Source organism: Camelus bactrianus, chromosome 11 (assembly GCF_048773025.1).
Source record: "Camelus bactrianus isolate YW-2024 breed Bactrian camel chromosome 11, ASM4877302v1, whole genome shotgun sequence".
NCBI lineage: Eukaryota > Metazoa > Chordata > Mammalia > Artiodactyla > Camelidae > Camelus > Camelus bactrianus.
In genome coordinates this window covers 67,756,726-67,769,411 of record NC_133549.1, presented here as the reverse complement: position 1 = coordinate 67,769,411, position 12,686 = coordinate 67,756,726, and positions in this window count along the sequence as shown.

The following is a 12,686-nucleotide window of genomic DNA, read 5'->3' as shown; positions in this document are numbered from 1 at the left end:
AGTCCCAGGTCTCGGTTGAGCCCCTGGGACGTGCCCCGCCAAGTGTGGGTGCTTGGCTTTGTGCAGGAAAGAATTCAACTGTGAGCCACCGTTGAGTTAAAGTAGATTTATTTAGAGAGTTACATACTGCATAGAGTGTAAGGCAAGAGAAAGGCAAGGTAAGAGGTGTGGGAATTGGGTGCTCAGGTTAAAGTACACGTAGGTACCCACTCCATAGACAGTGCGGGCCATCTCCAAAGTGGAGAGAGCGCAAAGGGCACTAGGCATGGTGGTGTCACTTTTTATGGTCTCAGTACCTTCACACTCCTACAGGTGGGATCCATCCAGCTGCCCTGGGGAAGGGGCTGGGATTCCCAGGGACTGGGCCCTCGCCCGTCCTTTGGCCTTTTGCGGTTAGCCTTGGGGCTATCATGGCGCCTTTGGGCATGTTGTTTGATCATGCTGTTACAATGAGCATATGATGAAGCTCAAGGTCTACTAGAAGTCAAACCTCTTAATCTTCAAGGCCAACTAGGAGGTGAATCTTCCACCATTTTGGTTGCCGTCATTCCTTGAGTGGCTGTACCCTGCCCCTTTCCCTCCTGTCTCAGAATGTCCACATGTGTCCCTGAGGACTGAGAGGGCAGAGTGAGCCATTGCAGTCAGGAGGGGGCTGCTGAGGGCTTTTATACAGTCCTCAATCAGACATGTGTCACCTTGGGCAAGTGGCTCAACTCTGTAGGACTCAGTTTTTTCATCTGTTTAATGGGGATAACAATACCTACTCCTGAGGTTACTATGAGCATTGAATTTGGTTCAATGTAATTCCAACAAAGCACAATGAATGATAGCTATTGTTAGTGTTAAAAATTGAATTGGAGGACAGGGTTTCAAGCATAACAGCTGGACTTTTAGTTTGGGGTTTATCTTGTCATTTTTTAATCAGCCCCATGTGAGATATCACATCTGAGATATCTGAGGCTGGGGCTATCTGCAAGGGGGTGGGTTTGATCAGGAGAATTTCTTTTCAATACCATCAGCCAAAGGCTGTTTCTATGGCTTAAAGGTGACAGATTTCTGGGTTCCTGGCCTGTCCCTGACTTCCTGGCCTCCCTCTGGGCCAGTCATGCAGAGGAAGCTGCCCAGGCTGTGTGTGTGAGCAGCTTTCTGCCTCAGAGCAGGGCTGGTGTCTCGGGAGGCCAGCACTGGGGTCTAGAAGGAGGTCCCACACTGGGGCTCCCTGGGGATCAAAGATCCCCCTGCCCTGGGGCTCAGCAGGATGGGGGGGTGACATTTAGTCACCACTGTCCCCCCTCCTTCTCTCCCAGAGGAGGTGTGATTTTGAAGTTCATCCCTACTCTAAGTGTAATCTAACGTTTTTGAGGCTTTCTACATGCCAAGCTCGCTCCTAAGCTCTTTGCCTGCATTATCTCATGAAATGTCACAGCATTCACAAAACTCTAAGGGTTATTACTAAGAAAGGGACAGTAACAAGTCCAGCAGGGCCCAGCTAATGAACGGTAAACAGTGAGCCCAGACTGGACTTCAGCTCAAGGTGTTGCCGAATTATCAGCCCCTGTCCCTGACGAGCCAAATAACTCAGGGACAGGGTCTTGAAGCTTAGAAGAGGCAGCTTTATTACTTTGTCAGGCAAAGGGGACTCACAGCAGGCTAGTGCCTTCAAAACTGTGAAGCCACCTTGGGGATGGGGTAGGGTGATTACATAGCCAAAGCTCAAACAATAAACAATCAACAGAATCATTTTCTCATCAGAAGACTTAGAGTGGCGTCATGATGCCTCCAGACAACCAATTCTGTAGAGGCTAGTAGTTGTCACTTGTTCAATCTCTTTATCTCATAAGTACCCAAGGTGTGGTCTTCTTGGCATTTAGCCTACTTTGTAAGGTTACAGTTGTGGGACTTTCTCCCTGGAGAACAACTCAGAAACGAAGTATGATTATTACTTTCGATTACTGGAATAAAGCAGAATCAGTAAAATTAATAGCTTTATTTTAACAACTGACCTGGAGCTAGGAGTAGCAACTGGTCAGTCAGGTCAGTTGACCATTTTAAGGGCAAGCACAGAAATAAGCAATCTGTTAGCCTAAATGTGACCATTTTATTAATTCTCCTTCAAGGGGATGTTAAAACTACATTCTTTTAAAATTTTTAATTAAAACATTTATAGTTTTTAATGGTTACTTTCCATGTACAGTTATTGTAAAATATTGGCTAAATTCCCTGTGTTGTACTGTTAGCAGATGGAGGGACCCCTAAATTAGGGAGCCCACCAAAGCGCAGGTCCTTTCCACTGACTGTGAAAGAATTCGCGCAGCAGAGGCAGAGGGACAAGCGAACAGTCACTTTACTGCTCAGAAGGGGAAATGGAAGGAAAGTGCTCGAGCAGGGATCAGGGAAGAAAACTGCTCCAGCGAGGAAAAGGCACTCGAGTGGGGAGCCACTAGCCAAGACGGGCAGTAGAGCCAGCTCTAGCCTGGGTCAGGCCGAGTGGAATTTTATGGGAGTCTTCTTCCATCGTGTCCTCCTTCCAGGCGTGATGGTGCCAATCAGTCCTTGTATGGGCTTTTCAGTCCTTGTATGGGCTTTTCTGGTGGTTGTCATGGCAGCTGTTAACTGTCAAGGTGCTGGTGGGTGTGTCATTTTGCATGTTAATACATTACAGTGAGGCTCAAGGTCCACTGTGAGTCAAATCCTTCACCATCTTGGACTCCACTGGCTTTATCCAGTTCTTCTTCTCGGCAGCTGCCTCCTAAGGCTTAGATAGAGTGATTGTTTTCTAGTAGAAGGAGGGGCAGGGGTATGATGCTGGGGGCAACAGACTTGGTAACAAAAAGGAAAGTTGCTTTTAATCAGAATGCCTGCAATCTGGTGGACCCAGCATCCCCCTGAGAAAACTATCTCCAAAGATTCTGTTCAGCTGTGAAAGTTTTAAAGGGAAGGTGGGGGGTAATCTCAGTGAATATTTGAGATAGATGGTCAGAGTTGTAGCCATCCCCCAATGCCTGCAGCCTTGTCCTAATCAACTGCTTGAGCCTGCTCTTTTAAGACTTACGGAGGCCTGGGAGACTTCAGCTTTTCTATAAAAAAGAGGCAGGAGTTGGGGCCAGGGCCTGCATGAGTCACTTCCGGGGCAAAGCATAGAAGAGTTAGCACATCACCCTCCAATTGGCTTTTCCTCTGCCTCAGCACCAAGGTGGCCTTCTGTTCAGTTAACTGAGTGACAAGATCAAAGCTACCTGGCTTGCTGGGTCACTGCATGAAGGAGAGATGCCTCAGAGAGATTCATGGACCCACAGCAGACTTCATGTAGATAAGAAGTAAACCTTTGTTATGTTAGGCTCAGAAACTTCAGGGGATTGTTTGTTACCACAGCACAACCTAGCCTATGCTAACTAATACACTACCTCTGGGTCAATATATATACAGCAACTGAAGCAGTGTCTGGGATACAGTAAGGACTCAGCATCAGCTATCATACCATCTACGTGACTGTAGAGAGGACGTGTGACCTCTAGGAGCCTCTCTTTCCTCATCTTCAAAATAGAAGCAATGACAGCATCTATTGTGGAGTTGTAGGGATTAAATAAGGCACAACCTGTAAGAGCATGGCCCGGGGAAGGCCAAGTGTGTTCATTCTCCTCCCTCTGCTCCTCATTATGGCTGCGTCGTCCATGTCTCAGCTGCCTGTCTCTCTGAGGCTTCTCTCAGCAAGACTTGGCCAGCATCCACCGACCCTTCCCTTCCTGATCTAAATGCATTGAGCCCCATTCTGTGGTGAAGTCATTGTTCACAGCAGCTGCTCTTTGTTTTGTAAATCTTCCCACAGGATGGGGCTGGAGGCCCACTGCTCCCTTGCTGCCAGGCCTTGAAGCGGGGTTTATGCCCATGCAGACCACACAGCTCCTCAGCTGTGTGCTAAGTAGACTGCCCTTCCCAGAGTTGGGCTGCCTTGGCTTTTCTGTGGATCAAGATGAGTCAGCTATCCCTGGGCTGGGTCATAAGGAAGGCATGACATAGGGGATCTCTGTACCATGTGCAAGGACAGAGAACATTTCTCTTGAACAAAAGGAAGAGGGAGAGCAGTAAGACACCAAAGAAACTGCCCACTGAGAGCTAGGAGCTGTGACCAAGTGCTGATGTCCCAGAGCTTAGCCAGAACCAGGAGCAGAGCAGGGACGTGCAGAAACGGCCTCTGCAAAGCTGCAGACATGCCAAGTCAGAGAGAGATGTCAAGATTTCTCTTTGATATAAAAATGGAATAGGAGTTAGATAAGGTTGTGATTGAGAACAGCTGGGTTTTAGCAAGAACTGTTAGCTGGGTATTTGTGCTGATTTTTACAATGTGCTTTTGTAGCTGATCTCACCTCAGCTGGCGCTGCTGGTGTTAGCAGTGGTTCACCCAGGATCCTCTGGGCCCCTTTGAATAACAGGTGTCCAAAACCCCATGCCAGGCCAACTGAATCAGTCTCTGAGAAAAGGGGGAGGCAGTGGCTCTCAAAGTGTGAGCAGGGACCAGCAGCACCGGTGGCACCAGGGCCCTTATTAAAATGCAGATTCTCAGGCCCCACCCTGACCTACTGAATCAGAAAGTTTTGGTCAGGGATGTCCAGAAATCTGTGTTTTAACAAGTATTCCATGAGATTCTGATGCACAGGAAAATTTGAGAGCCAGTCGGTGCTTTCAGTGTGTGTCCAGAGTTGAAAACAACCAGGTTAGTTTAGGAAGTTCTGTATTTTTAAAATAAGTAGTAAGTTGGTGAGTACTGAGTTGCGTGGCCCCTTCAACAGCGGCTTATCTTCTCCCTGCTGAAATTCAGGGTTCGGGATAAGAAGAGGGGGAAGAGGACCGTGACCTTCCCACTCGTTGAACACCTTCTACATACATAAGTGAGAAGACAAAAATTGTCATCACCGTTACTACTGCTGCCCACTCTGCTCTATTACCAACACCAACAACAGAAGAGGCCCTAAACCTTGACAAAGTATATTTTGAGGCTCTACTGAAATGCAAAGAAGTGGAGCACAGGCTCCCTTAGATGCATCTTAGCGAGTTCCAGCTAAGCCAAGTTCACATTCTGCAAACATAAAGCCTTTTTCTTGAGTTTTGGCACATTCCTCACAATCCTAATCCTGGAGGAATTAATTTCTCATTTTGGAGTAATAGAATAGTTGTGGGAAGTGGGTGGAGTGGGAATTTCTAGGAATCACAGCTTTTTTTTTCATTCACTTCTTTCTTTCATTTTCAATCTAACATTCCTGTCTGCCTTTCTTGATGCTCCACCCAGCAGTTACTCTGCTTTGTCTTGGGGTTGCCAGAATTTAACACCCGTATTGGTGTTTTCACGTAGAAGGGGCTGCAGTATCCGTCCGAGTTAAAGTGACTGGACGATGGAGTCTGGCTGGAGCTCCGTAATGCTTCAGCTCTCCCAGCCTGGAAGAGGGTGTGTGCATGTGTGTTTATCTGCGTGTGTCTATCTGTGCAGGGGAGCAACTCCAACATGTCCCTCTATACTGTTCTCCCATGTCTGGGGAAATCTGTGACCATATGAGCCAGCTCCTGCCTAATGAGGGGTCACAGGAGAGGACAGAAACCCAGGGCAGGTGAGTGCTTGCTGGAGGCTGCTGCTGGCTCCTGTGGGCACATACCTCTCTCTGGCCCATCCCTCTCGATTTCAGCCTCGTGTACATGCTTTGCGCCCGCAATACACCCTGGTCCTCACTTGGTTGTTAATCACCCTCCTCTTTCCTGTCTGTCTCTGCCTCTCAGGGCTTCTGCTGGCAACACAGTGGGGTTTCTTCTTGACTTCTTCCAAGTCTGCTGGGCTAAGGGAGATGTCTTGGATTTATTAAAATCAGCCCCATATTGGGGCCAGATGTTTCATGGCAAATGAGGTGGTCAGGACGAAGTGAAGAAACAAACGGGAAGAAAGCAGGCCCAGCGGTGAAGGGTAGTCTCCTCCTGGGCCTTCTGAAAAGTCTCCTTTCTTGGTGTGGTCTCTGCTCCTCCTCTCCCCCCAAACCAAACATTTGCTTATGCATTTTTGTAAACTTCCACGTCTCACTCTGGGGCCAGCAGACCGGTGTTTGCTGGGATGTTTCTTCCTGTTTGTGGGCAGGGGCAAGGAGGATGGAATACGGGAGTCCTGGCAAGTGTGAGCTGAAGGCCCTGCAGGAAGTCGAGAGCGAGCGGCAGCCTGGTGGGGGACAGCTGGCAGGGACGGCTTTCCAAGGTGGGCTGAGGAAGTGGGCGAAACCTCAGGCTTTTCTCCTTTCTAATTCCAAGTTATATTAATAATCATAACCACGATTAGTCGTAGTAATCATAGTAAGGGTGATGATAAACCACCATTGTACTCAGAACAGCACACGTACCTTCTCATTCAGAGCCTCCCAACACCCCTTGGCAGACACTTTGGAGTCAATATTTCCCCTATTTGTACTTGAAAACTGAAATGCAGAGAGGTCTCCATGCATCAGAGGTGGAACTGGGATTTGAGCTCAGGTAGCCTGACTCCAGAGGCTACACTCTTCAACACTTGGTGATGAATGCAAGGAATACACGTTTGTTAAAGAAACAGTTAAACATTCAGATAAGTAATTTACTGTTGACAGTTTGGTTTATGCCTTTCCAATCATTTCTCTGTGCAAATATATTCACATTATAGAGAGTACTTTGTTTTATATAAATGGAGTCATACGGTGCCTGTTTTTTAGACCACTTTTGTTATCTAACACATCTTAAACATCTTTAGCTGTCATAAAAAGTCTTCTACATGATTATTTTAATGGCTGCAGAGTATCCCATCTTATGTGTAACCATCATTTATTCGACCAGTTCTTTATTTTTCAACACTTAAGACTTTTTTTTTTGGTTTTTCACTATTATAAACAATGTTTAATGTTTTGAAACATAAATCTTAGCATTCAGCCACAGTTATTTCCTTAGAATAAATTTTTGTGCTGGATTTGCTGGTTGAAAACATGTGAAAAATGTTAAGGTGTTTGATACATGTTACCAAACTTTCCTCCAAAAGTCTCCCAGCAGATGAATCCAGCAGATGAATGGATGTTTCTCTATACCTTCACCAGCATTGGGTTTTACTATTTAAAAAAACTGTTGCTATTTTAAGAGATCATTGTTGTTTTGGTTTGCATTTCTTGGCTGTCTGCTGAGTGTGAGCTTTCTGCCTTTGTTTATTGTGGGCTTGTACCTGGAGGTCAGCAGAAGACCTTCCCTCTAGCAGCTCCATGTGTGATGTTTCCCTGCTTTAGCTTCGCCTGGCTTGCATTGAAAGCCAAGTTTTAAAGAGAGTCTCTGGTCCCACTGCCTCTTTCCTGGCCAGGATCCCATGAGCACTGTTCACAGAGGCAGATGACACATGCAGGGATTATCCAAGATCCCAGACAACTGGGCTGACAATTAAGTGCCTTTTATTTGTCCTGCCACCAAGGAGAGGGATGTGGGTGCCAAAGGGCCTGAGCACACAGATGTCCCCATAGTGGTGGGGCACAGCTGTTCTTAGGTCAAGCTCTGGCGGCATAAAGACCTGGGTTTGCAACTTGAATCCACCCTCGGCCTACCTCTCCAAGCCTTAGTTTCCTCATCAGTAAAATGGGTGATAATCAAGTTCCCATTTCACAGGGTTGGGAGGATCATCCAAGGAAATAATGTGTGGAAGACTGGGCGCAGTGTCCAGCACATAGCACATGCTCAGTAAGTCATCGTTATGATTATTGATCAATTGTGAGCATTTAGAGGGTTTTGGGAGAGGTATTTTGAGTGAGAAACAATATTACAGATACACACTTATTTAAAATGTTCATAGATACACAACCAATCTTGTCATTTCTGGGAAGTAAAACCATTAGAACTTTGTTTTATTTTCGTTATCCTCTCTTCTGATCAGACTCTTAACAAAATAGCTAACGTTTATGAGCACTTACTTTGTTCCAGGCCCCTTACACATATTATCTTACTTCATCCTTTCAACAACCCCATAGGTAGATACTATCCAATCTCCATTTTACAGATGAGGAAACTGTGGCCCAGACAGGTTGATTACATTGGCCAAGGCCACACAGCGAGGAAGTGGGCAGAGCCAGGATTTGAGAACAGGCAGTCCGGCTCCAGATTCTGTCCTCTCATCCTCTGTGATACACAAATTCTGACACTGGCAAAGATGGTGGCATCTCTGAATATTTAAGAAAGTGTCTAATCTCACTTACATTCCACTTCAGTTTACCATCCAAGAGGTTGCACTTGGCACTGCTAGGGTTCTGCCAGCAGCTTCCAGGGCAGACGCTGAATCTCCTGCATCCTCGGAAAAAAGACACAGAGGGGTGGACTCTGAGCCATCTAGGCTATGGCCACATGACCACACGGCTCTTCTAGGGCAATGGTGAGAAATCAGCATGCCTGCTGCAGGGCTGGGGTCTGGTCACCCTGCTTCTAGGTCCAAGATAAAGTGCACTGTTGTGGAGGTCCTGGGCCTCTTAAGCAGACCAGTAAAGCTCAGGGAGCTGTTGCTACGGAGACAGACTGAGTGACGTTGCATCGTCAAGGGCAGAAAGGAACTGGTGAGTTACACTTGAACCAGTGAGGCCCAAACCACTTCAAACTGGACAATCCCATCAGTCATGTGCAGGGAGGGATGACACAGACACGGGGTGTGATAGTGGGTTTTATTTTTCCCTGACTGGGAATTTACTGGTACAGATGATTACAAATTAAGTCACATTGGAATCACTGATGATTTTCTTTTATTGGAAGTAAGTAATAATGAGTCGGCCCAGCAAGTCTGACGTGGGATTTCTGTTATCGTTCTGATGGGCACTGTGCTTTTCACGCCTGTGCCCTGCAGCCCAGTGTGGGGGCTGGCAGAGTGCAGGCACACAGCCAAGGTTTGTTGGGCTGAACTCTTTCTGCTACATTCTATCTCAGCAAATTCCTTAAAGCTTGCTGAGCCTCAGTTCCTTTATCTGTGAAATGGGGAAACAATTTCTACTTAGTCGAAAGCAGTGCTGAGGGTTCAATAATAGATAGTGAGCAAGTCCCCAAGACAGTGCTTGGGTCATAGTTGGAACTCAGGGAATGTTTATTAAATGAAATGTTTATTAAATTAAATGCCAAAAGATGGAAACAACCAAAGTATCCATCAGCCAATAATTGATAAAAAAAAATGTGGTATAGCCATACAATGGACTATTATTCAGTCTTAAAAAGAAATGAAATTCTAATACATCATACAACATGGATGAACATTGAAAACACTATGCTGAGTGAAAGAAGCCAGACACAAGAGGTTACTTATTGTATAATTCCATTTACATGAACTGTCCAGAATAGACACATCCATAGAAACAGAAAGCAGCTTCGTGGTTGCCAGGGCATATGAAAATTTCTTTTCAGGGTGATGAAAATGTTCTGGACCTAGACAGTGGTGATGGTTGCACCTCATGAATGTACTAAACATACTAACAGTAAATTTTATGTCATGTGTATTTTATTACAATTGGAAAAAAATGTTTTATTCCAAGGGCTTCTTAAACTTCATCACCATTCATTCATTCATTCATTCACTCATTCAGCCACCACTTGTGCTATGTCAGGTGCAGTGGGAGACAATGTGAATGCTGAAGGCTTCAACTGAGGAGGACAAGAAGGCCATGACATCTAGAAGTGAGATGTCAGGAGCATTTCCCTGTGATGGGCTCCTTGGATTCCTCCTTCCACGGGCAAGCCTTGACACATGTCTTCTCAACTGTGTCTCTGCTCCCAGCCAAGTGAGGCAAGCGTCAGGAAGCTGTAGGCTCCAGGCCGAGTGTGAACACACCTTCGTTTGGGCCAGCCAGACACTACATCTCACCCAGGGGCCGGTGCAGGGGGAGAAATGCTGCCCATCAAACAATGTTTTGAATGAATTGATTTAAACCCAGATCTTCTTCGTTTTCAAGGATCAGTCTCTCCACTCATATAGACAGAAGGCAGGGGGCATTTTTTCCTGGAAGGGAAACTGCTTAAAGAAATCAACATCAAGTCAGGGGAAGAGGCTGGTGAAGCATAGAAGTGGAATTAATGAAAGCCTCCAAAAGGAAGGAGAAAATTAGCCCGTACTCACTCATCGCAACTCTGGGAGTTGCTCTGTGGGCCATTTCAAGGTCTGTCACTGGAAGCTGAGCATTGGTTTTCAGGATTTGTCCTGCAGGGGGCAGCCTGACTGCCTGGTGTAGATGCTGAGGGACCTGTTTGATTTGGCCCCAGGTTACATTATAATCTCTATTTAGGGCTCCCTTCAAAATATTTGTTGATTCATTGGTTAACTGAGAAGCATCCAGGAAAAGGTCAGCATAGGTTGAAGGGCCTCTGTTTTCACAGAGTAACAGCCACCATTTATACAGGGCTCACCATGAACCAGAGGTACTGCATGCATCCCTAACCTTTATACTGATAGTATCCCCGTTTTACACACGAGCAACCTGAGGCTCAGAGAGGGCAATTCACTGGTTCAGGGTCACACAGCTGGGGCACATTGCTGGAGAATAGCAGACTCAGGCTGACTTTGAAAAGCTGGTACAGAGAGGAGGGGTCAGGCTTGTTCTGTATGATCCCAAAGGGAAGCCTTTGGTTCTGGACTTGTGCCTTCATGGCATTTCTGTGGCCTACGAGGTCTCAACAGATTGACGTGGGAGACCTGAGGCAAAAGATGGGACAGAAGGGTCTACAAGGATGAAGGGTATGGATTCACATCTTGACACTGCTGGTCATGTCAGCTCACTGGGCCTTGCTCTTCTCAACTGTAAAATGGGATATAATTGATCAGGCTGCGCTGCTTCACTCTACCTTTCAATGGCTCCTTATAGCTCTTGGGATCAAAGTCCAATCTCTTCTTCTTAGCATGGCTTAGAGGCTCCTGCACACTCAGGTCCTAGCTTTCCTCTCTAGCTTCCTGTCTCATCACCACCTCAGCCAGAGCAGACTTTCCCGATCTCTAAACTCTCAAGTCATCTTTATCCTTCAGGGCTTTTTATACACTGTCTCCTTGGTCACCCTATTGAACTTTCCTGGGTGGGCAAGAACAGGGTGGCTTTTGAACTCAGGCCCTAGGGATTGCCGTGCTGATCATCACAGGAGCACACCCAAGGGACCCGTTGTGCCCACAGGTGAGCACTGCCTCCTGTGTGCATCAGAGCAGAAAGAAGTTGAAATCTTTCCAGGGAGGGCTGCTTGGGTATGGACCAGATGCCGGCTGGCCCTGGTCACCCTCCAGGTGAGGAAACCACCTGTGCTCCTCACTGCTCGTTCTGGCCATCCACCCAAGTGGGCAGCAGCTCCTCCAGTGTAACAGAAACTACTGCTTGAAATGTTGGCATTCATGTTAATTATGGATATAATTCTGTGACCCAAAAAACTGTAGAGTTGGTGTCATGGAAATGTACGTTATTTCCAAAGTCATTTCATTAAAGATGAAAACCTTAAAAAAAAAGAAAGAAAAGAAATCCAGCTGGGTGTGGCAAGAGATGGCAATGCGGAGGTTGAGTTCCACCATGTTCTGACTAGACAGACCTAGGCAGAGCCCCTGGTTTCCAGACTAACCATGCTATTCCCGAGGTCTAAGCATGAAAGGCCCCTGAGTGGACATTGTCAGGAAAGCCAACCCAGACCCCAGCACTCCAACAGGACTTTAAGCTGAGGTTTGAAAACTCAATCATGCCGGGCCTGTGGGAGTTGCAGCTGTGGCCCTCTCTCCCTGCTGCTTTCTCACCTTGGACAGACAGGGATGAATAGAGAGGATGTCTTCATTGAGGTAAAACGTCAGCGCAGATGCCGGGATAAATGCTGCCTACTATTGGAGACACCAGAGAGGGAGTGGGACCCTGCCCTTCTCCCAGCTGAACCCCATGGTTCCTGCGGGGACCAGAGCCCCAGGTGACCTGCCACCCCAGGGAGCAGGTGCTGTCAGGCTCCTCCCATCCCTCACACCTTACTTTGGAAGCTTTCACTGTGCTCTGGAAACTTCCAACCACTTGTGTCTTCCTTGCTCTCTGGGCCTGACAGCTTTTTCCAGAATTCTGGAATGTTGTTCTGCCAGCAGGGCTGTGCTGGGGAATTAACATAAACCAAGAACAGCCTTCAGCCAAAGACTGACGGGTCTTTGATGCAGGAATAGTTTAGGCTCCCTCACCTCGCCCCTTGGCACTGGTTATTCCACGGCCCAAGCTTTGTGCAGCTTCCCGGAGGCACTCAGCCCTAGTTGTCCAAGGGGGCAGCTGGCTCAACACAGCACCCTTGCTGGCTGTCACCCCCTCTCCTCCACTGCCTGGCGGTCCGCAGTTCCCGGAGAAACCATTTGCTCTCAAACCTTTGTCTCAGTATCAACTTCTGGTGTAATTCAAACCAAGATACCTGATTTTCAAGAGGAAGCAGAAATCTGATTTTTGTATAAAATCCCTTAAGTGTTGGCCTCTAATGCCAGTTAAAAACAAAAGCAGACACCGCGTGGCCCACACATTCACAGGGGAGGCTGGGGCCATGCCAGTGGTGTACGGGGCTATGTGTGCAACTTGGGCTTGGCCTGGCCCTGCACATCCCTTAAATTCTTAGACACTGTGGCTGTGACTGTCCTCATGGGTGTTCTTTCTAGCAACTTGGCTGTCTTCCTCCCCTGCCTCTCAGGAGAATGTCCCCAG